The sequence below is a fragment of the Ovis canadensis genome, chromosome 18, assembly GCF_042477335.2.
Source record: "Ovis canadensis isolate MfBH-ARS-UI-01 breed Bighorn chromosome 18, ARS-UI_OviCan_v2, whole genome shotgun sequence".
In the NCBI taxonomy this organism is placed as follows: Eukaryota; Metazoa; Chordata; class Mammalia; order Artiodactyla; family Bovidae; genus Ovis; species Ovis canadensis.
Genome location: NC_091262.1, coordinates 58,784,710 through 58,807,554, shown reverse-complemented (window position 1 = coordinate 58,807,554; position 22,845 = coordinate 58,784,710).

The following is a 22,845-nucleotide window of genomic DNA, read 5'->3' as shown; positions in this document are numbered from 1 at the left end:
ACTGGTGATTTGAGAGCTCTTAAGGAGGAGACGTTGATCACTTATAGCCAGCCTGAGTTTACCCGAAAAAGTTACACTACACTATTTCTTTCTCAGAGGGTATTGGTAGATTGGTAGTCAAGGAGAATGCAATACAAAGAGCATAAAACATTGAAGTCCTTTTGGAGAAGATGAAAAACTGTGGATTAGTTATGACAGTTAGATTTTGTTTGAAGGTCTTAGACCTAAGGAAAGCAGATAAATGCTCTCTTGGACAAGTCCTTCAGTTATGCTGCTGGGTTCTGTCACAGACTGCATCACACTTAACATTTTTATTAATGATTTAGATAGAAACTTATATGTAATTAAGTGTGTAGATTACATGCAGTTAAGAATTGTTAATGTGCTCATTGACATTAAAGAGTCATTTAATAAACCTAGTTGTAAAAGCCAGTGTTTCAATGAAAAATCAACTTTATAATTATAGTTCAGGTAAACATGTCCTTCAGTCATATTTGGAAAAACAAAAATTTAACAGACTACAATCATGTTAATTAAAATTCAGTGCTTACAGGGAACTCAGCTGGGTGCTCTGTGATGACCTATAGGGGTAGGATGAGGGCAGGTGGGACGAAGGGAGTCTCAAGAGGGGGAGGATATCTGTATACTTATAGCTGATTCTCATGGTTGTACAGCACACATTAACACAACATTGTAAAGCAATTATCCTCAAAAAAAAAAAAAAATCCAGTACTTAGAATCAGAGGAATATTGGCTCTACCTACTCTTGCTTGATCCACTCACACAACATTTTCAAATTAACACTGATAAACCAAAGTTTTCCATAGGAGGCCAACCAAGGTAACAGGATTTGGAACTATCCTATTAAGCTGGTGAAGAAACGGGTTGTTTTGGGAGAGAGTGGGGTCAAGACATGTTCATGTATCTGAAGGAGAGTTATATGGCAGATGTTAAACTTAATATTTGTGACTTTAAAGGACAAAGCCAGGCCAATGCACAAAAACCAAATGTAGGCAAAGTTTAGCTCAAACTTTCTAGCCATTAGGATGTGGGCTACATTGGGGGTGTGGTAGACTAATGGCCCCCAAAGATGTTAATCCCTGGAGTCTCTGCATCTATTGCCATAAAAAGCAGAAGAGACTTTGTAGATCCAATCAGTTAAGGAAATTATTCTGGATTACAGAGATGAGTCCACTGTAATCACAATGGTCTTTAAAAGATAAAAGAAGCAGAAAAATTGAAGAAAATATGACAGTGGAAGCAGTGGGTCAGGAAGGAAAGTGTGAAGATGCTATGTCAATGGATTTGAAAATGGAGGAAGGGTCCATAAGCTGAAGAACACAGGCAGTCTCCACAGGTGGAAAAGGCAAGGAAGCGAGTTCTACACCAGAGCCTGTGGGGGGAACTCAGCCGGACCAGCACCTTGATTTTGGCCCCATCTTCACGACCAAGACAGTCATGATGATGTGATCACTAATCTAGAACCAGACATCTTGGAATGTGAAGTCAACTGGGCCTTAGAAAGCATCACTACGAACAAAGCTAGTGGAGGTGATGGAATTCCAATTGAGCTGTTTCAAGTCCTGAAAGATGATGCTGTGAAAGTGCTACACTCAATATGCCAGCACATTTGGAAAACTCACCAGTGGCCACAGGACTGGAAAAGGTCAGTTTTCATTCCAATTCCAAAGAAAGGCAATGCCAAAGAATGCTCACACTACCACACAATTGCACTCATCTCACACACTAGTAAAGTAATGCTCAAAATTCTCCAAGCCAGGCTTCAGCAATACGTGAACCGTGAACTCCCTGACATTCAAGCTGGTTTTTGAAAAGGCAGAGGAACCAGAGATCAAATTGCCAACATTCGCTGGATCATGGAAAAAGCAAGAGAGTTCCAGAAAAACATCTATTTCTGCTTTATTGACTATGCCAAAGCCTTTGACTGTGTGGATCACAATAAACTGTGGAAAATTCTGAGAGAGATGGGAATACCAGACCACCTGACCTGCCTCTTGAGAAATCTGTATACAGGCCAGGAAGCAACAGTTAGAACTGGACATGGAACAACAGTCTGGTTCCAAATAGGAAAAGGAGTATGTCAAGGCTGTATATGGTCACCCTGCTTATTTAACTTCTATGCAGAGTACATCATGAGAAACGCTGGACTGGAAGAAGCACAAGCTGGAATCAAGATTGCTGGGAGAAATATCAATAACCTCAGATATGCAGATAACACCACCCTTATGGCAGAAAGAGAAGAGGAACTAAAAAGCTTCTTGATGAAAGTGAAAGAGGAGAGTGAAAAAGTTGGCTTAAAGCTCAACATTCAGAAAACGAAGATCATGGCATCCGGTCCCATCACTTCATGGGAAATAGATGGGGAAACAGTGGAAACGGTGTCAGACTTTATTTTTTTGGGCTCCAGAATCACTGCAGATGGTGATTGCAGCCATGAAATTAAAAGACACTTACTCCTTGGAAGATAAGTTATGACCAACCTAGATAGCATATTCAAAAGCAGAGACATTACTTTGCTGACTAAGGTCTATCTAGTCAAGGCTATGGTTTTTCCTGTGGTCATGTATGGATGTGAGAGTTGGACTGTGAAGAAGGCTGAGCGCCGAATAATTGATGCTTTTGAACTGTGGTGTTGGAGAAGACTCTTGAGAGTCCCTTGGACTGCAAGGAGATCCAACCAGTCCATTCTGAAGGAGATCAGCCCTGGGATTTCTTTGGAAAGAATGATGCTGAAGCTGAAACTCCAGTACTTCGGCCACTTCATGCGAACAGTTGACTCATTGGAAAAAACTCTGATGCTGGGAGGGATTGGGGGCAGGAGGAAAAGGGGACGACAGAGGATGAGATGGCTGGATGGCATCATGGACTCGATGGACATGAGTCTGAGTGAACTCCGGGAGTTGTTGATGAACAGGGAGGCCTGGCGTGCTGCGATTCATGGGGTCGCAAAGAGTCGGACATGACTGAGCGATTGAACTGAACTGAACTGAACTGAAACTCATTTTGGACTTCTGACTACTGGAATTGTAGGATGGTATTTTTGTGTTGTTTAAGCCACTAAATTCATGGTAATTTGTCACAGGACAAGAGGAAACTGATGCAGGAGATAATGAGCTTTCATCATCACAGGTACAGCAGTAGAGCTGAACTGTTTTGTTCTGGGGCATTGAGAATTACGGAAAGGACTGGACTAGAATTATCTATAAAGTCTTTTTCCACTTGAACTGAGGTATCTTTTTTCATTTTTGGAATATTTTCCCACAACTTAAACAATAACCTCTTGATCATAACCCCCAAATTCATATCTCTAGCTCTAATTTCTCTCAGTTTCTAGCTCCACATATCTTATTTGCTGACATTTTAATTTGGACATCCTGAAATACCTTTAAAACCAATAATGCCTCCGGAATGAAAAATAAGGGGATTGAGAGTTTAGAATATGGACAGATAAATGTGGTCTTTCCAAGAAAGAGGAACAATAAAGCCAGGCTGCCTTCCATGAATGAACAAAACTCAGCAAAATCTGCCATGAAGAATTCTGATGACAAAGTTTCAAGTGCTTTGGTGCAGTAAACTACACAGAGGCTTTTAAACCTCAAAGAAAATAAAGCTAAAATGTTTTCCCTGAAGTTATACTTCTTAAAATTTTTTAAAAATATTTTTTCCTCACAAGAAAAAATAGACTAAATACTATCTGGACCTGATATGCATGTCTTCAGCCATCTCTCTCAGGGCTGAGTCCAGTGAAATGACAGACAATAAGCATGAGTTAAAACTGCAGGAAGCCATGTCCTACAGTGGTGTAGAGTGAAGGCTCTGAGGTCTGCCTAAAATAGAGTCATATTTACTGGGTGGGTAACCTTAGACAAGCTGGTTAACCTCCTTTACCTCAGTTTCTTCTATAAAATTCAGATAAACAGATTGTCTACTTCATAGGGTTGTTATAAAAATTATGGGAGATAATACAAAATAAAGTGCTCAGAACACTGATGGCATGTATCAAGTGTCCAATAGGTATTAGATTTTTTTTTCAAAGGAAGACTTAAAATGGAAAGCTTTTGACATCAACTCAAAGGTAGATTCTAGTTTCCAAGTGGCATTTGTTGGCATACAAGATTTAATACAAGGATACATTGGCATTTTCCCTTGGCAGCCTGACTCATCTTGGTCCCTAATTACTGCCCTCGTAGGGCATCATTTTTGGTGTCCTAATTTCCTGACTCATTTTGGTGCTTGACTTGATGTCAACATTCTCTCTGACATCCCAATGACTAATGCTGAGCATACCACAACTCCCTTCTGGTTCTTACCTTACCTGCTTTACTCTGGCGACCTGACCCACCTGTTCTTCAGGGCTTTCAGGAATGCATCACTCCAGTAGCCCTCTACTGCCTTCACCTTTCATCCATTTTAATAGTGCAACATTCCAGCTCTGACCTCAGCTCCAAAGGACTCTTTGATGGTTTTGGAAAGTTGTTAGGAAAAAGAGTTGAAATTGAGGGAGAGGCTTGGAATATAAGTGCTTCTGTGTCTCTGTATCTTATTGACTAAAGTGTCTAATATGTGTCATTAATGATTAAATTGGTCATGCTTTTAGGACTATTATTTTTTTCAAAAAATAGATACAATAGAAAAAATTGGCTAGCTTATAGACTAACTATATTCTCTTATCCAAATCAGAGAATATGCTAGAGAGTAAGTCCATAGAACAGGCACCACTATCCACTTGGTGGCACCTGAATTGTAAATGTCATGGCTCACAGAAAATAATAAATTTTCATAAGGTTGGCCCTACCAAAATTAAACCTATAACATGACCACAAAAAGTCATTTTAAAGTGGTGTCCAGTGATCAATGCAATAATGTAGGAAAAGGAAAAGCATCAATATTGATTGTAAAGGTAAAGCAAAAGAAATAAGTGGTTATGGGAATAAATGGTCACAGTATAAGTTGTGAACAAAAGACAAATTTGTTGAAAGATTAATATTTATATAGCACTTTACAATATACTTTTTTGAATAGTATTACAATACTGATGCTGGTTATACATTGTACACTTTCATTGTACAATAAGAACATTGTTCTTATTTTAAAGAATTTTTGGAAAGACAAGAATTTAATAGACTAAATTAAGGGAGGGGGAGGTTAGGTGATTTGCTCACGTTGACAACTTAGAAAGAGGCAGAACGGGTACTTAATTACATCTGCTCTGATTCCAAGTTCTGGACTTTCCCCATTATATCATGCTGCTTTCCTAGCACATGGACTACATTTACAAATATATTGAAAAACTATCTAAATAATCTTTTAAAACCTCCATTCTTAAGAATCTTCAAGAAGAGAATACGTTTTACATGATTTTATCCAGTGGGTAAGCAGACTCTTTAGGGATAATCATCTTGAGGTTCTTTTTAATTTTTGATGACTATCAGCCTACTTCTCACAAAAGTTTGTGACTTATGATATCCACCCCACACGTATATATTAACAGAGGCGGCCAGAGCATCTGCTCTGAAAGGCATCATTCAATCAAAGGCAGGCCTGTGTAGGTGGCTAGGTAGGTAATCGTCTTACTAGGTCATAACCGTCTGACCAGGCCACAATTCATAACCTCACAAGAGGTTGGGTTGTCAACGTGTTCAGGGCCTTTCAGCTCCCCTACCTGCCCTAACCCCACCCCCGCCCCCAGCGACCCAGCGACCCAGCCTCGCTTGCTGCCCCGACTTCTGAAGATTTGCTGGGGGGAAAGGCAGAGTTAAGCTTCTGCAGTCTTTGGCGAGAGCCACTCCATATGCAGAAATCCTGTCCTAAAAGAACGGTGACCTGAAGAGATCTGCAGGTCTCTTGGGGGCTCACAGTCACCCTCCAGGGTCGGGGCCCACGCCAGAGGCCTGGCCCTGCGGGAGCTGGAGCTACGCATCCCCGCAGACCGCCCGGCTTGGTTGGCGCGGAGCGAGGGCCCCTGTCGCCCGGCGGCGGCTGCCGGGAGCCGCGAGATGCGCGAGTCCGCGGCTCAAGAGGAGCGGCGGGCTCTGGGGAGGGCAGGGAGGATGGCAAGGCCCGCGGAGCAGTGGCGGCCCCGGGGCAGGATGCGAGGACCGCGTTTAGGGCGACCCAGGCGCGAGAGGTGAGCGCTGGGCCCGCGGGGAGCGCAGCCGCGCCTCCCACCCGGGGTGAGTAGCCAAGTTCTTGGGTTAACGCAGGGCAGAAAACAAAACTGATGTGCTGAGAACAACCAAGGAATGCCTTTATTCCGCAAGAGCGTCAGAAGACTCCTCTCTAGACTCACTTTCTAATTATAAAAATCCTTAATGGTAGAGGCCCGGCTGGGGTCTTAACACCACTTGTTCCCAAACCTCTTGCTGAAGCACAGTGCTCATCTCTAGAGTTGACTTCTCTTCTTAACAACCTCTGTTTTGGTTGGTTGGTTTGTTGGTATAAATTCAGCCCGTGGTCCAGCTCTTTTTTTCCTCACACTTAATGTCTTGTTTTATAGGCCCCTAAGATGCTGTGGTGGAGAGTGTAGTCAGCCTATGATATACAATCAACAAAAAAATGTCTGTTGAATTAAAACTTACTTTTTAAATTGCCCACAGTGTAGTCATCTTATTAACAATATAATGTTAAATATTTGCTGTTATTCAGTTGTGTCTGACTTTTGGCGGCTCCATGAACTGTAGCAGGCCACGCTTCCTTTTCCTTCACCATCTCCCAGAGTTTACTCGAACTCATGTCCACTGAGTCAGTGATGCCATCTAACCATCTCATCCTCTGTCTCCCCCTTCTCCTCTTGCCTTCAGTCTTTCCCAGTATCAGGGTCTTTTTCAGTGAGTCGGCTCTTCACATCAGATAGCCAAACTATTGGAGTTTCAGCTTCATTCAGCACCAATCCTTCCAATGAATGTTCAGGGTTGATTTCCTTTAGGATTGACTGGTTTGATCTCCTTGCTGTCAAAGGAACTCTCAAAAGTGTCTTCTCCAGCACCACATTTCAAAGGCATCAATTCTTTGGCGCTCAGTCTTCTTTATGGTTGAACTATCACATTTGTATAGGACTACTGGAAAAATTATAATTTTGACTGTATGGACCTTTGTCAGCAAAGTGCTGTCTCTGCTTTTTAATATGCTGTCTAGGTTTGTCATAGCTTTTCTTCCAAGGAGCAAAAATCTTTTAATTTCATGGCTGCAGTCACTGTCTGCAGTGATTTTGGAGCCCAAGAAAAGAAAATATGTTGTTTCCCCGTCTATTTGCCATGAAATGATGGGACTGGATGCTATGATCTTAGTTTTTTAAATGTTGAGTTTTAAGCCAGCTTTTTCACTCTTCTCTTTCACCCTCTTCAAGAGGCTTTTTAGTTCCTCTTCGCTTTCTGCCATTAGAATGGTATCATCTGCATAGCTGAGGTTGTTGATATTTCTTCTGGCAATCTTGATTCCAGCTATGAGTCATCCAGCCTGGCATTAGGTTTAAAACAGAATATAAGATGTAGCTATTTTGTGCATGCTCAGTTGTTTCAGTCGTGTCCAACTCTTCACAGCCCCATGGACTGTATCCTGCCAGGCTCCTCTGTCCATGAGATTTTCCAGGTGAGAATATTGGAGTGGGTTGCCATTTCCTCCTCCAGGGGATCTTCCCAACCCAGGGATCAAACCCACATCTCTTGCATTGGCAGGCAGGCTTTATCACTGAATCACCTGGGAAGCCTCAGTCATTAGGGCAACACAAACCAAAATTACAATGATACTACTTAATACTACTTCAAACTCACTGGGATGTCTCTTATTTTTAAAAAATAATAGTAAATGTTGGTGAAGATGTGAAGAAATTGGAATTCTCATGCATGGCTGGGGTTTGTAAAATGGTACATACTGGGAAACAATATGGCAGTTCCTCAAAAAATTAAACAGAATTGTCATCAGTTCAGTTCAGTCGCTCAGTCGTGTCCTACTCTTTGTGACCCCATGAATCGCAGCACGCCAGGCCTCCCTGTCCATCACCAGCTCCCGGAATTCACTTAGACTCACGTCCATCGAGTCAGTGACGCCATCCAGCCATCTCATCCTTTGTTGTCCCCTTCTCCTCCTGCCTCCAATCCCTCCCAGCATCAGAGTTTTTTCCAATGAGTCAACTCTTCACATGAGGTGGACAAAGTACTGGAGTTTCAGCTTCAGCATCATTCCTTCCAAAGAAATCCCAGGGCTGATCTCCTTCAGAATGGGCTGGTTGCATCTCCTTGCAGTCCAAGGGACTCTCAAGAGTCTTCTCCAACACCACAGTTCAAAAGCATCAATTCTTCAGCGCTCAGCTTTCTTCACAGTCCAACTCTCACATCCATACATGACCACAGGAAAAACCATAGCCTTGACTAGACGGACCTTTGTTGGCAAAGTAATGTCCCTGCTTTTGAATATGCTATCTAGGTTGGTCATAACTTTCCTTCCAAGGAGTAAGCGTCTTTTGATTTCATGGCTGCAATCACCATCTGCAGTGATTTTGGAGCCCAGAAAAATAAAGTCCGACACTGTTTCCACTGTTTCTCCGTCTATTTCCCATGAAGTGATGGGACCAGATGCCATGATCTTCGTTTTCTGAATGTTGAGCTTTAAGCCAACTTTTTCACTCTCCACTTTCACTTTCATGAAGAGGCTTTTTAGTTCTTCTTCTCTTTCTGCCATAAGGGTGGTGTCATCTGCATATCTGAGGTTATTGATATTTTTCCCACCAATCTTGATTCCAGTTTGTGCTTCTTCCAGCCCAGCGTTTCTCATGATTTACTCTGCATATAACTTAAATAAGCAGGGTGACAGTATGCAGCCTTGACATACTCCTTTTCCTATTTGGAACCAGTCTGTTGTTCCATGTCCAGTTCTAACATCACTTCATGGCAAATAGATGGGGAAACAATGGAAACAGTGACAGACTTTATTTTGGGGGGCTCCAATCCATTGCAGATGGTGACTGCAACCGTGAAATTAAAAGACACTTGCTCCTTGGAAGAAAAGCTATGACCCCCCTAGACAACATATTAAAAAGCAGAGACAATTTTTTGCCAACAAAGGTTCGTCTAGTCAAAGCTATGGTTTTTCCAGTAGTCTTGTATGGATGTGAGAGTTGGACTATAAAGAAAACTGAGCATTCAAGAACTGATGCTTTTGAACTGTGGTGTTGGAGAAGACTCTTAAGAGTCCCTTGGACAACAAAGAGATCAAACCAGTCCATCCTAAAGGAAATCAGTCCTGAATATTCATTGGAAGGACTGATGCTGAAGCTGACGCTTCAATATTAGGCCACCTGATGAGAAGAACTGGCTTAATAGAAAAGACCTTGATGCTGGGCAAGATTGAAGGCAGGAGGAGAATGGGATGACAGAAGCTGAGATGGTTGGCTGGAATCACCGATTTGATGGACGTGAGTTTGAGCAAACTCTGAGAGTTGGTGATGGACAGGGAGGTCTGGTGTGCTGCAGTTCATGGGGTCGCAAAGAGTCAGACATGACTGAGTGACTGAACTGACTGAGCTGAAAGTCTCTTTTTTTCAACTTAAAATCATATAATTCCCTCAAGCAGTAGGCCTATTTCTGTTTGAAATATTTCTTTCCACAACCTCCTGAAGAGACTCTGCAGGTGAAAAATACAGATAATTTTATTATCAAGACAGGAATTTAACATCCTTGTTATTTTGGGCTTACAGTTAGAGTGCTAAAGGCAGACTTGGCTCAACAAACATTTATCAACAAGTCACTTGTAACATATTTTATCATCTGTCTCAAAAATCTGTCTTTCCCTACTTCAGAATAGTAGAAGGGGAGGGAGTTAATCATGATGACTGAAAGGCTAATATTTACTCCATGCCTGGAGCGCATTTTATTTGATCCTTAGAACAACCCTCTGAGGAAGGCTCTGACTTCCATTACTGATCAGGAAGTAGGCACAGGATCAGGAAATAAACACAGATACACATTGTTTAGTTGCAGCTATTAAAATGCCAGAGTTAGAATTCAAACCCAAGCCTGCCTGACTTCAGGGTATAAGTGAGAAACCATCACACAAACTGCTCTCTTATATGCTGTTGTTCTTTGCTACACTAGAAAGGAAAGGTACCTTCCTGCCTGCCTCCGTGTTGTCAGGGGGATAGTGAAGACTCAGATTTGAAATGGTGCTTGGAAGCTGCTGACTAAGCAATTTCATCCCTTGTGAATTCCATCCCTATTGTGTGTCTGGGGCTTCTCTGGTAGCTCCGTGGTAAAGAATCTGCCTGCAATGCAGGAGACCCAGGTTTGATCCCTGGATTGGGAAGATCCCCTGGAGGAGGCAACTCGCTCTGGTACTCTTTCCTGGAGAATCCCATGTACAGAGGAGCTCGGTAGGCTGCAGTCCATAGGGTTGCACAGAGTCCGACACAACTCAAGCGACTAAGCAGCAGCAGCATTGTGTGTCTGTGGTCGTGGGTTTTGGTTTTTTAATTTGTTTTGTTTTTATAAAACACTCTGCTTTCCTCCAGGAACATGTGAAAAAAAGAAGAGTGGGGGGAATGGTCCTTTACTAGGGCCTCTGCTCTAGTTTTGGAGGAGGGTTTATGGGCTCAACCATAAACCATGGAGTATGGGCAACTCACTCCAGTACTCTTGCCTGGAAAATTCCATGGATGGTGGAGCCTGGTAGGCTACAGTCCATGGGGTTGCAAAGAGTTGGACATGACTGAGCAACTTCACTTTCACTTATGGGCTCAACAGTGCCTAGAGGGCCTATTTAAATGCATGCTTTCTTTTCTCTCTTTGGCATCCCTGTAGATAGCTGAAACAGATGAAAATATGGACATATACCATCCCTCAAATATATTATCTATATTAACTATATCTTTAAAAAAACTTTTAATTTATTTTTTAAATTTTTGGCTGTGCTGTGTCCTCGTTGCTACACAGGCTTTGCTCTAGTTGCAGAGAGCAGATGCTTAGTCGCTCAGTTGTGTCCGACTCTTTGCGACCCCGTGAACTGTATAGCCCGCCAGGCTCCTCTGTCCATGTGGATTCTCCAGATGAGAATACTGGAATGGGTTGCCATGCCCTCCTCCAGGGGATCTTCTCAACCCAGGGACTGAACCCAGGTCTCCCACGTTGCAGGCGAATTCTTTATTTTCTGAGCTACCTGGAAGCCCAAGAATACTGAAGAGGGTAGCCTATCCCTTCTCCAGGAGAACTTTCTGACCCAGGATTCAAACCAAGGTCTCCAGCATTGCAGATGGATTCTTTACCAGCTGAGCTACCAGGGAAGCGCCCTATATTATCTGTATCTTTATATTTTGAGCTCAAGACCTGATTATAGGCATATAATCAAAACTGTGTACAAAGATAACTGAGAAAGGAGAGTAAGAGTATTTTTCTCTAATAACTTAAATGTTGAGTAATCTCAGTTTTCCTAATAAAAGAGATTGAAAATATAAGTATATCTTTACTTCACTATAATTGTCAGTAAGTCACCTTTCCCACTTCAGTATTGGCTCAGTTGCTGATTATGGGCAAGTTTAATAGAATGTTGAGATTATACTACTGCTTTCCGGTAGGTTACTGGTTTTTAACTGCTGGGAGGAAAAAACCAGTAGAATAAATAGAATACATTCACAGCAATACGAAATTCAGCCTGTAACTTTCCAACACCAAAAAAAAAGGTAATTAATTATTTCTTGGCTGTTTAGAACATTTGTTATTTGTAACTGCATTTAGTACTTATGATTTGACTATTTTGAATACTGTTTGGAATCAACTGTCTAATACTCCAGCTTGTTTGAAAAATTGGGAACGAGGTGGAGTTTTTCTCACTCTATCCTTGATCACCTTTTCTGTGGCATCTTTCTGCATTCTCCACTGTTCCAGGGACTTGTGTTCTGCCGCTGCTCTCCAGACTGCCTACTGTCCCCATTGCAGACTCTTTAGCTTGGAAGCTGTCCTTTCTTTCCCCTTCGGCACTGAGCTCCTGTTTCCTGCAAGTCTTCTTCAGGTTGGTAACTGATAAACTAATTCAAAACTAACATGTTAATGGCTGACAGCTGCCTTGGGAATCTGGGGAAGCGGTTTGGGGAAGTTGTCTCCCTATGGCTTTCAGATCCCACCTGGGAAACAGATTAATTAGCTTATCTCTAAGTGGGGTCCTGTTCCTAACCAAATTAATTGACAAGTACTGTATGTTTGGAAAGCCTGTATTGTTTAAATATAAATATTTCTTTATTAAGAGGTTATTTGCTTAGATTTGATTGTGTCTTCCATGTGGGAAATTTTTTTTTTTAACATCCGGATTTGAAGTGAGAATTAGGAAACTGATCCCAAAATCATATAGCAGAAACTCATCTCTTTTCTGGCTTTGTTACTATTAGATATATCCCTATATGCAGTCTTATATTAATGTTTCATAAAATAGGAATAAAATGTGGTCATATCCATAGAAATGTCATGGAAATTAATGATTATTCATTATATTATAAATATAAAATAAATAACTATAAATAAAATAATAATCTTGTGGTTTCTACAATATTACCATTTATAAATATAGCAGGTTTAAAGGATAAATTTATCCTTTAAAATGTGTATAATGTTAATTCATATCAATATTAAATCAGGATGGATAAATCTTTGGAAATGTTAGACCCTCAAAATGAATTTGCTGTAGAATTTAACTTTTGTGTATGTGAACTTATTCCCTACTTAGCAAGTCAATAAAATAAGAAAATGATTGGAACTTTAGCTCTAATTATTGGTTCTAAATCAATACTGCTGATTGATATAAACTGAGCTATAATTTTGTTTCATATATATATTTCAGTATATATATATATTTCAGTATATATTTCAATTGCAGACCTCATGAATCTGGTTTTAAACTGTAGTACCTAATTTGGATTTCTCCTTGAGGGAGTAATCGGGGGAAATTTTTGCATTGCTCTGAGAGCAGAATTGTTTTCAGATTATGTTGAAAGATTCTTGTATATTTTTACTATCATCCAGATACTTTAATTAACTTTCAATACTTTGTGGACAATTTGAATCATATGTACTTCTTTTAGTTAAATAAAAATATTTTTGGACTATCACATGAGCATGATTAAACATTGTGCATCATTTTAGCAAACATTTTATTTGCTCATTTATTTTGCTTATGTGAATGATGAATCATAACTTTTTGACTAATCGGTAATATAGACTGAAATGTGCAGACAATGGGGTTGCTTTTTCATTATTGCATCAAACTGTAAAAATTAAATTGGGTCTATATTTTCAGAGCTTAATAAATCAGAGATAAAACTCAGAGGTAGTTTGTGAATTCTGCTTATTCTTTCCGATCCATTTTAAGTAGATTTTTCTGTTTACTTGTGAATTCTTTAAACATTTGCTGTACAATAATCACTCAGTTATTTAGCATGGATTCATTAGGTATCCTTTATAGGCATAGCACTTGGTTAAAGGATATTTGAGTATAATAATCCTATTTTCTAAACCAAACCAAAGAGGACTCATGCTCAGACAAATATCTCTGGTGACTGTGCTTCTGTATCATAGAAATAAAAACTAACTAGGACAATCTCAAGCACAATGCTGCCGAATACACATTACTTAAAAAAAAAATAAAGACATCTGTAAGGTAATAATCAAGTTACTTATTGAATATCAATTATATGTCAAGCACTTTGTATACAGTGTAGTGTACCTAATTTTTACAGCAACCCAGCAAGATAGGTGCAATTATTTCCATTTTATACTTGCAGAAGCTGATGTTTGGAAGTGGGAGTGAGATGGTTATGTAATTTGCCTGCTATCAAATGGCTGATCAGTGCCAGAGCTGAGTGTCAAAGTCTGATCTAACATGGCCTATGGTGTCCCAGTATCTCAGTGTATTGATACTCATGGTTAGAAAAGAATGAGGAACTCAAATATGATACTAGATGTGGGTAAAATGTTTGATAAATGAAGCAACTAAATTAAATTATGTTAATAATTTTGAAACTCTGAAACGCACTATTAATATTCACATTTTTCTTTTACTCAATAAAGGAGGCTTATTTATGAGAGACTATCGTTGAACCTTGTTTTCTAGAGTAAATCTTGTAGAATTTGTAAAAAAAGAAAGAAAGAAAGAAAGGGACGGAAAGGATGGGAAAGGGAATCAGGAGTCAGACAAGTCTGGGCTGACTATTGGGTATATGGCCTCCACTACTTAGTAGCTGTCTGACTTGAGCAAGTTGACTTAACTCCTCTGAGCCTTAATTTTCTCATGAATAAAATGGGTTTAATAATACCTATATTGAGGGATTATGAGGACTGAATTGAGATAATACATATATAGCACTTAACACAATGCCTACACATAGTGAGCATTCAAAAAATGTCATCTGTTATTTTTTTTGTTGTTGTTGTTATTTTTATTATTATTTCATAGTAACAATTCAAAGAAGAGTGACATTGATATATGCTAGTAAAAATGTTATTGCTGGTGGAAATTTTTATAACATAGATCTTCTGATCTCATGTAATTCTCTTTTATCAGATTTAATAATTACTAATAAAATTATTTCTGTCCATTGAGTCGGTGATGCCATCCAACCATCTCATCCTCTGTCGTCCCCTTCTTCTCCTGCCCTCAATCTTTCCCAAGATCAGGGTCTTTTCCAATGAGTCAGCTCTTTGAATGAGGTGGCCAAAGTATTGGCGTTTCAGCTTCAAAATCAGTCCTACCAATGAACACCCAGGACTGATCTCCTTTAGGATAGACTGGTTGGATCTCCTTGCAGTCCAAGTAACTCTCAAGAGTCTTCTCCAACACCACAGTTCAAAAGCATCAATTCTTTGGTGTTCATCTTTCTTTACAGTCCAACTCTCACATCCATACCTGACTACTGGAAAAACCATAGCCTTGACTAGATGGACCTTTGTTGACAAAGTAATGTCTGTGCTTTTCAATATGCTGTCTAGGCTGGTCATAACTTTCCTTCCAAGGAGTATTTAGCCAGTTCAGTCGCTAAGTCATGTCCGACTCTTTGCAACCCCATGAACTGCAGCACACCAGGCCTCCCTATCCATCACCAACTCCCGGAGTTCACCCAAACTCATGTGCGTCAAGTCGGTGATGCCATCCAGCCATCTCATCCTCTGTCGTCCCCTTCTCCTCCTGCCCCCAATCCCTCCCAGCATCAGAGTTTTTTCATGAGTCAATTCTTCACATGAGGTGGACAAAGTACTGGAGTTTCAGCTTTTGCATCAGTCCTTCCAAAGAACACCCAGGACCGATCTCTTTTAGAATGGACTGGTTGGATATCCTTGCAGTCCAAGGGACTCTCAAGAGTCTTCTCCAACACCACAGTTCAAAAGCATCAATTCTTCGGTGCTCAGCTTTCTTCACAGTCCAACTCTCACATCCATACATGACTACTGGAAAAACCATAGCCTTGACTAGACGGACCTTTGTTGGCAAAGTAATGTCTCTGCTTTTGAATATGCTATCTAGGTTGGTCATAAGTTTCCTTCCAAGAAGTAAGCGTCTTTTGATTTCATGGCTATAATCACCATCTGCAGTGATTTTGGAGCCCAAAAAAATAAAGTCTGACACTGTTTCCACTGTTTCCCCATGTATGTGCCATTAAATGATGGGACTAGATGCCATGATCTGAGTTTTCTGAATGTTGAGCTTTAAGCCAACTTTTTCACTCTCCTCTTTCATTTTCATCAAGAGGCTTTTTAGTTCCTCTTCACATTCTGCCATAAGGGTGGTGACATCTGCATATCTGAGGTTATTGATATTTCTCCTGGCAATCGATTCCAGCCCAGCATTTCTCATGATGTACTCTGCATAGAAGTTAAATAAGCAGGGTGACAATATACAGCCTTGACATACTCCTTTTCCTATTTGGAACCAGACTGTTGTTCCATGTCCAGTTCTAACTGTTGCTTCCTGACCTGCATATAGGTTTCTCAAGAGGCAGGTCAGGTGGTCTGGTATTCCCATCTCTCTCAGAATTTTCCACAGTTTATTGTGATCCACACAGTCAAAGGCTTTGGCATAGTCAATAAAGCAGAAATAGATGTTTTTCTGGAACTCTCTTGCTTTTTCCATGATCCAGCAGATGTTGGCAATTTGATCTCTGGTTCTTCTGCCTTTTGAAGGCTGCCTTTTAAAACCAGCTTGAACATCAGGAAGTTCACGGTTCACGTACTGCTGAAGCCTGGCTTGGAGAATTTTGAGCATTACTTTACTAGTGTGTGAGATGAGTGCAATTGTGTGGTAGTTTGAGCATTCTTTGGCATTGCCTTTTGGGATTGGAATGAAAACTGACCTTTTCCAGTCCTGTGGCCACTACTGAGTTTTCCAAATGTGCTGGCATATTGAGTGCAGCACTTTCACAGCATCATCTTTCAGGATTTGAAATAGCTCCACTGGAATTCCATCACCTCCACTAGCTTTGTTTGTAATGATGCTTTCTAAGGCCCCCTTGACTTCACATTCCAGGATGTCTGGCTCTAGGTGAGTGATCACACCATCGTGATTATCTTGGTTGTGAAGATCTTTTTTGTTCAGTTCTTCTGTGTATTCTTGCCACCTCTTCTTAATATCTTCTGCTTCTGTTAGGTCCCTACCATTTCTGTCCTTTATCGAGCCCATCTTTGCATGAAACGTTCCCTTGGTATCTCTAATTTTCTTGATTAGATCTCTAGTCTTTCCCATTCTGTTCTTTTCCTCTATTTCTTTGCATTAATCACTGAGGAAAGCTTTCTTATCTCTCCTTGCTATTCTTTGGAACTCTGCTTTAGGTCTTATTTAAAAAAAGAAAATCTACAGCATGGAGAGCTGCTAAGAGAGAAGGAAGAATAACTACAGGTGGAGCAAGAGGGCATGGAACTTTTTGAAGCCAGGGATGATTGGTTTGCATTTGGATGCTGTCCATGGTGGTGGTAGGAAAATTAAATTTGATTTGAGTGATATTTAAAAGAAACAAAAAGTTTTTTTATGGCATGGATCATAAGAATTAAAAGACAATGAAGTAAGTGGTTTTACCATGAAAGATAGGCATGCTTTAGAGATAAAGTAATTTGGGAGCTAATTGTATTCACAACCACCACAGCAATAAATCAGAACAAAAATGCTCCTAGAATGTAGCTGAAGACTAAATGCTATTAACAGATAAAATATTTTATCTACACATTATTGACTATAAAAAGCATTAGTAAAAATCTAAATTATTTCTGTTTTTTGGTGGTAGCCATGATATGGAACATTTACATGTCTTCTTATAAAATTTGAAATGGTATGTTAGATGTACTTTCAGATTCGCACATGCAAATTGTGACTGTACTCTTCCTAATGATGCATTAATCTTGGATCATCTTTCATCCCAGCATGGTAAAAACCTTTGCAGATATTCAAATTCACAACCCCTCTGACAAACATTAGGTAATTAAATTCTGTGATCTCACTTGATATATGATTCGTGTGTGTGTATGTGTGTGTGTGTTCAGTTGCATCTGACTCTTTGCAACCCTGTGGATTGTAGCCCACTGGGCTCCTCAGTACATTGGATTTAGGTTGCTATTCCCTACTCCAGGGGATCTTCCCAACCCAGGAACTGAACCTGAGTCTCCTATGTCTTCTGCACTGGCAAGCAGATTCTTTACCACTGAGCCATCAGGGAAGCCCCAATATATTAATCAGTTCCTGGTTAATATGCTCTCTTACCTATTTAGAGTGAAATATTAAAATTTAAATAACAATAATGACACAAGTCACAGAGAAATACAAAGGAGTTTAAAATAACTAGGAAAACTCCTTTATTCAACAACAGAGCTCCTTTATAAATATGTGAAATCTTAAGCTTATACTAGTTCACGGTGGACCTAAGACACTGAAAATTAATTCATTCTTCAAGAAATATTTATAGATGTCTATAGTGCATCAGACACGTGCTGGAGGGGTAATACAAAGATGCATAAATACAGCAGCACTGGCCTCTGTCCTTGAGGAGCTATGAGGGAAGCCATCAAGTAAGCAAATAATTACACTACAAAGTGACAAGTGCTATAACAGGGGTGTTTACAAAAGTGCTATCCTACTGATGCATAAGGATATTGTCACGTGAAAACAAAAAATACCTTCCTAAAAGTGATAACAATCACTTCAGAGACTCTGTTTATGATACTAATTTTTCTAAAGCATGAAGCTGTTTTTGTACAATGAAATAATGTGAGGGGCCTCACAAAATCTATGAATAAGCTGGTTCTGTGTCAAGCATCTAATTTAAACCTCTGATTTTATAGATTCGTTAACCCACCACTGAGAAAACTGAGTGCCTACCACTACCAGAAGTTTAGTGAATAGAGTTAATAGCAGAGACTAAATCTCTCTGGAGTGGGTAGCCAATACCTTCTCTAAGGATTCTTCCCAACCCAAGGATCAAACCTGGGTCTTCTGCATTGCGAGTCTTCTACTTTGCAGGCAGATTCTTTATCATCTGAGCCACCAGGGAAGCCCACTGTTTAAAACATGTACTTACTTCAACCTTGTTCTTGATTCAAGAAAGGAAAAACTACTTCAAATTTCTTTAAGTTCAAACAATAGAGATGCAGAAAATACAGTCCAGATTATTTCTAGTGTTTATTCGTTCATATTCCTTCACTCAAGATATATTAAATAGGGTCAGGTCTTATTTTAGGGGAGGAAGGCCTACTCCCATCCCAGGAATACTGACCTTACAAACAAGTGGATACAATGTGTTACAGGAGCTCTGTAAGAGAGTAAGGACAAAAAGAAAGAGACTTTCAGCATTATGGGTGTTTGGGGGCGGGAGTACAGGAAGTGCTTCCTTGAGAAGATAATGCTTAGTCTAATATGTATTCTTAATCTGTTCTTGCAAAACAAAGGCTTGGTGTATGCAATTATATCTGACTTGTACAGAATTTGGAGGCAATAGTTGCTTTTTTTCGGGCCAATTAAAGTTATGTAAGAACTTTCCTAGGTCCTGCTTATTTTGGAAATTTTAGCCTAAGTTATTGCAATTTATGTTTTCTCTGACTGTTGACACACACTAATGAGCTTTTGTTCTTGAACAGACTGGTTGCAACAGCTTTGGAATGTGTTTGTTAAGTTAAAAGACAAACAGAAACACTACAGTTCAAATTTAGCTTTCTATTAGACCTGCTACTTTGCTTCAGACTTTAAACTGTGCACAGATAATGCAAAAAACAGATAAGTGCAAGCTGCTGAGAACCTTCTGTGCTGATTGCCTTTTGGGAATCAACATTTGAATATACTTCCCAAGGTCTGAACATACAGTAGGGGTGGACTCCGGAAGATACAGGTACCTACCCAGTTGTGAAACCCATTATTATGAAGAACAGAGTCACAGCCAAGTGAAATTTTAGGCTGTCCTTGAGGACATGCATAGAAAGTTATGTTACTAATAGATGATTTGTAAGCCTGAAGCCGTTCAAAAGATTCAGGCAAGATTCAGGCTAAAACAAAAACTGCTACTTTGTTAGAATACAGAAAATATGCTTTTTGTTGTGAAGCTAAGTCCTAGGAGAGTCAGAGACTAAATAAATATAGATAGCAAGTCCCAAAGAATCTTACTTTTATACTGAGTGGCAATGAGCTACCATCTGAACCACGGTGGCAGTTGTTTAGCTGCTCAGTTGTGTCCAACCCTTCTGTGACCCTGTGGACTGTAGCCCTCAAGTCTCCTGTGTCCATGGGATTTCCCAGGGGAGAATACTGGAGTGGGTTGCCATTTCCTACTCCAGGGGATCTTCCCAACCCAGAGATCGAGCCCACATCTACTACATTGGCAGGCAGGTTCTTTACCACCGAGCCACGAGGGAGGCCCAAGATGCAATGACCTTCCTAGAAAAGTGAAGTGTTGCTGTTGCTATAGCATAGAAGCATCAGAGTGGTGTTTTTAGTGAGTTAGATCGGGGGCTTACAGGAACTCTGAGGAAGAACAGAACCAGCATAGGAATAGAGCTGAAATGTATGAATGGGGGTGTAACTTTGAGGGGAAGACACTAGAACAACGTATAGACAGGGTTGGGCCCAGATTGTGTTATAATGGGTGCCTGCACAGCCTTTTTTGGCCCAGCATTTTTTTAAAGGTAAAATCAAGTTAAAATGAACATGAAAGCCTAAAAGTAGAAAAGAGATCTCTTAGGCTGCAGAGATAGGCATGATTAGTCCACTCTTGGTGGAAGGGTGACTAAAAACATTAACCACTGATTTTGCTCCTACGTATAATAGAAAGGGCGGCGAGTCTATAGTAGAAAAGTAGCGAGTTCATGACGGTATGGGCTTCCCTGGTGGCTCAGGAGTAAAGAATCTACCTGCAGTGCAGGAGCTGCAGGAGACCTGGGTTCGATCCCCGGGTCGGGAAGATCCCCTGGAGGAGGACATGGCAACCCACTCCAGTATTCTTGCCTGGAGAATACCATGGATCGAGTTGCCTGGCGGGCTACAGTTCATAGGGTCACAAAGAGTCAGACATGACTGAAATGACTTAGCACACACAGGATGGTATGATAATTGGATTTAGAATAGAAAACTTGCATTCCAGATAGGGCAATGAGCCCATCTATCTCTATGTGTTGTTTGTTAAGTCGCATTTTTCATTGGAAAGAGCATTCTAGGTGCATTTGGTAAGGGTCTGGCACACCACAGATTCTACAAGTTCTTTTTCTTAGCTTCCACTGGTGGGGTGTGTAACATCTTAAACTTTATATTTTGAAATTATGGTAGAGTCACGGGAAGTTGTTTTAAAAATGTACAGAGAGATCCTATGTACCCTTCACTCTCAGTCTGGGTACTTTGTGAGTGGGATCTTTCTTCCTTTATATTTTGCAAATGGTTACTGCTACTCTATGGGAAAGTTCTCTTGTAACCAAACATTTTTCTGAAACTCTCTTATTAGTAGTGATAGTTTTTTAGTTGACTCTTGGTTTTCTGGTTTTATGTCATCTACACATAGTCATATTCTCTCTTCTTTTTTTTTTTGAGACTATAACTCTTATTTACTTTTTAAAAATCTCATTTATTAACTAGCTTCCTGAACAAATATGAGGAATAGCAACAATTATGGGGATTTTTTTGGTTTCTATTTTGGTGGAAATGTAACCAAAATTTTAATGTTAAGTTTGAATTTTTGAAAAAAAGATGAGTTTTGCTTTATAAAACATAAGCTTTATTGTGTCTTCATTTACCCTTTTGTTTGTTTACAAACCAGGAACATTGACTCTGATCAAGTCCTCCTTTGTTCTGTCTCAAAGCACTCTTGGATTTTTACTCTGTGGATCCATTAATGTGGTGAAATTAATTTATTGATATCCTAATGTTGAACCATCTGTTCATTCTTGAAATAAGCCCCACTTGGTTAGGGCATGTTATTCTGATACTTTACCACTGAATTTGGTTGCTAGTATTTTATTTGGGAATTTTGGCATCGGTTTTCATAAATAGTGTTAATCTGCTGTTTTCTCTTTTTTGCCACTTTATTTTTCTTAATTGAAGGATAATTGCTTTACAGAATTTTGTGGTTTCCTGTCATACACCAGTAAGAATCAGCCATAGGTACACCCATGTCCCCTCCCTCCTGAGTCTCCCTCCCATTTCCCTCCCCATCCCACTCTTCTAGATTGTCACAGAGCCCCTGTTTGAGTTCCCCTGAGTCATACTGTGGCTTTCTTTTGTGTGTATGTGTGTGTATGCTGTGTGCCTCAGATTTTGTTCTCAGATTATTCTAACTTTATAAAATGAATAACAATAAAGCTTTCCATAGCATTCTGTTTTCTAAATTAGATATTACTGATTGTAATCTACGTATACCTCAAAGTTTTGGTTGAATTTGTGTAGAAATATTTATGAGCCTGGAATCTACCTCCGCTCTTTATAGATAAGGAAACTTCATTTCCCAAGGCTTGGTGTACCAAATGTAAAATTAAAACTCCCATCTTACCAAGGCATTTTCTATCTGCAACAGCCTGTTGTTTCTCCAGCATGATGAATTATCCTGAACTATTAAAAGGATATCTGGCAAATAAGGGATTCTTCTCATCTGATAGGATAGACTTTACCAGAAGCTTCAATAATCTGATGTGGAGGGGAAATGAAACTTCTGTATTTGTGAATTTCCCATATATGATCACCCAGTGGTTAGCTGTCCCTCCCGTCCCAGCCCCCATTTGCAGCTTCACTTTTAGCCTATGGGGGAGAACCAGTCAGGCTTATACTCTCTCTTGAAAATACTCTTTCTGGCTTTGAGACTCTCGGCTGCTACCGAAAACCACTAGAAACTGACTGAAGCCCATTCTTTAAGCTAATGCCTTCTCTCTCAACAGTATACCTCTGGCTGTATCCTCCTTGTTCTTTTAGATTCCACAAAATTTACCTAGGAAGCTTTGAAACATAGACAAATTTCTCTAACGCCTATTAACAAAATAACATTTTCTCTATATTTGCTGGCCTTAAGCTGAGTCAGTAGAAACAATAACTTTCTTTTGCTGTACAGAGAAACTTTGGGTCTTTTCTTGCCTTGCTCAGAGAGCCCAGAAGCAAAATTAAAGCAGTTTTAATAGCAGTTCTTTAGTCCCCTTCCACCTAACAAAAATTATTCTGTTTATTTCAACCACTTACTATCAAAATCTTTTAAAATGTAAAGAAGTATCACCAAAGAAAAATCTAAATGGCCAATAAACATATAAAAAGATAATTAACTTCATTAGCAATCAGGAAAGTGTAAATTTAAGCTACAGTGAGGTGTTACCACATCCTCACCAGAATGGCTAGAAAAGAGACAATACCAAGTAT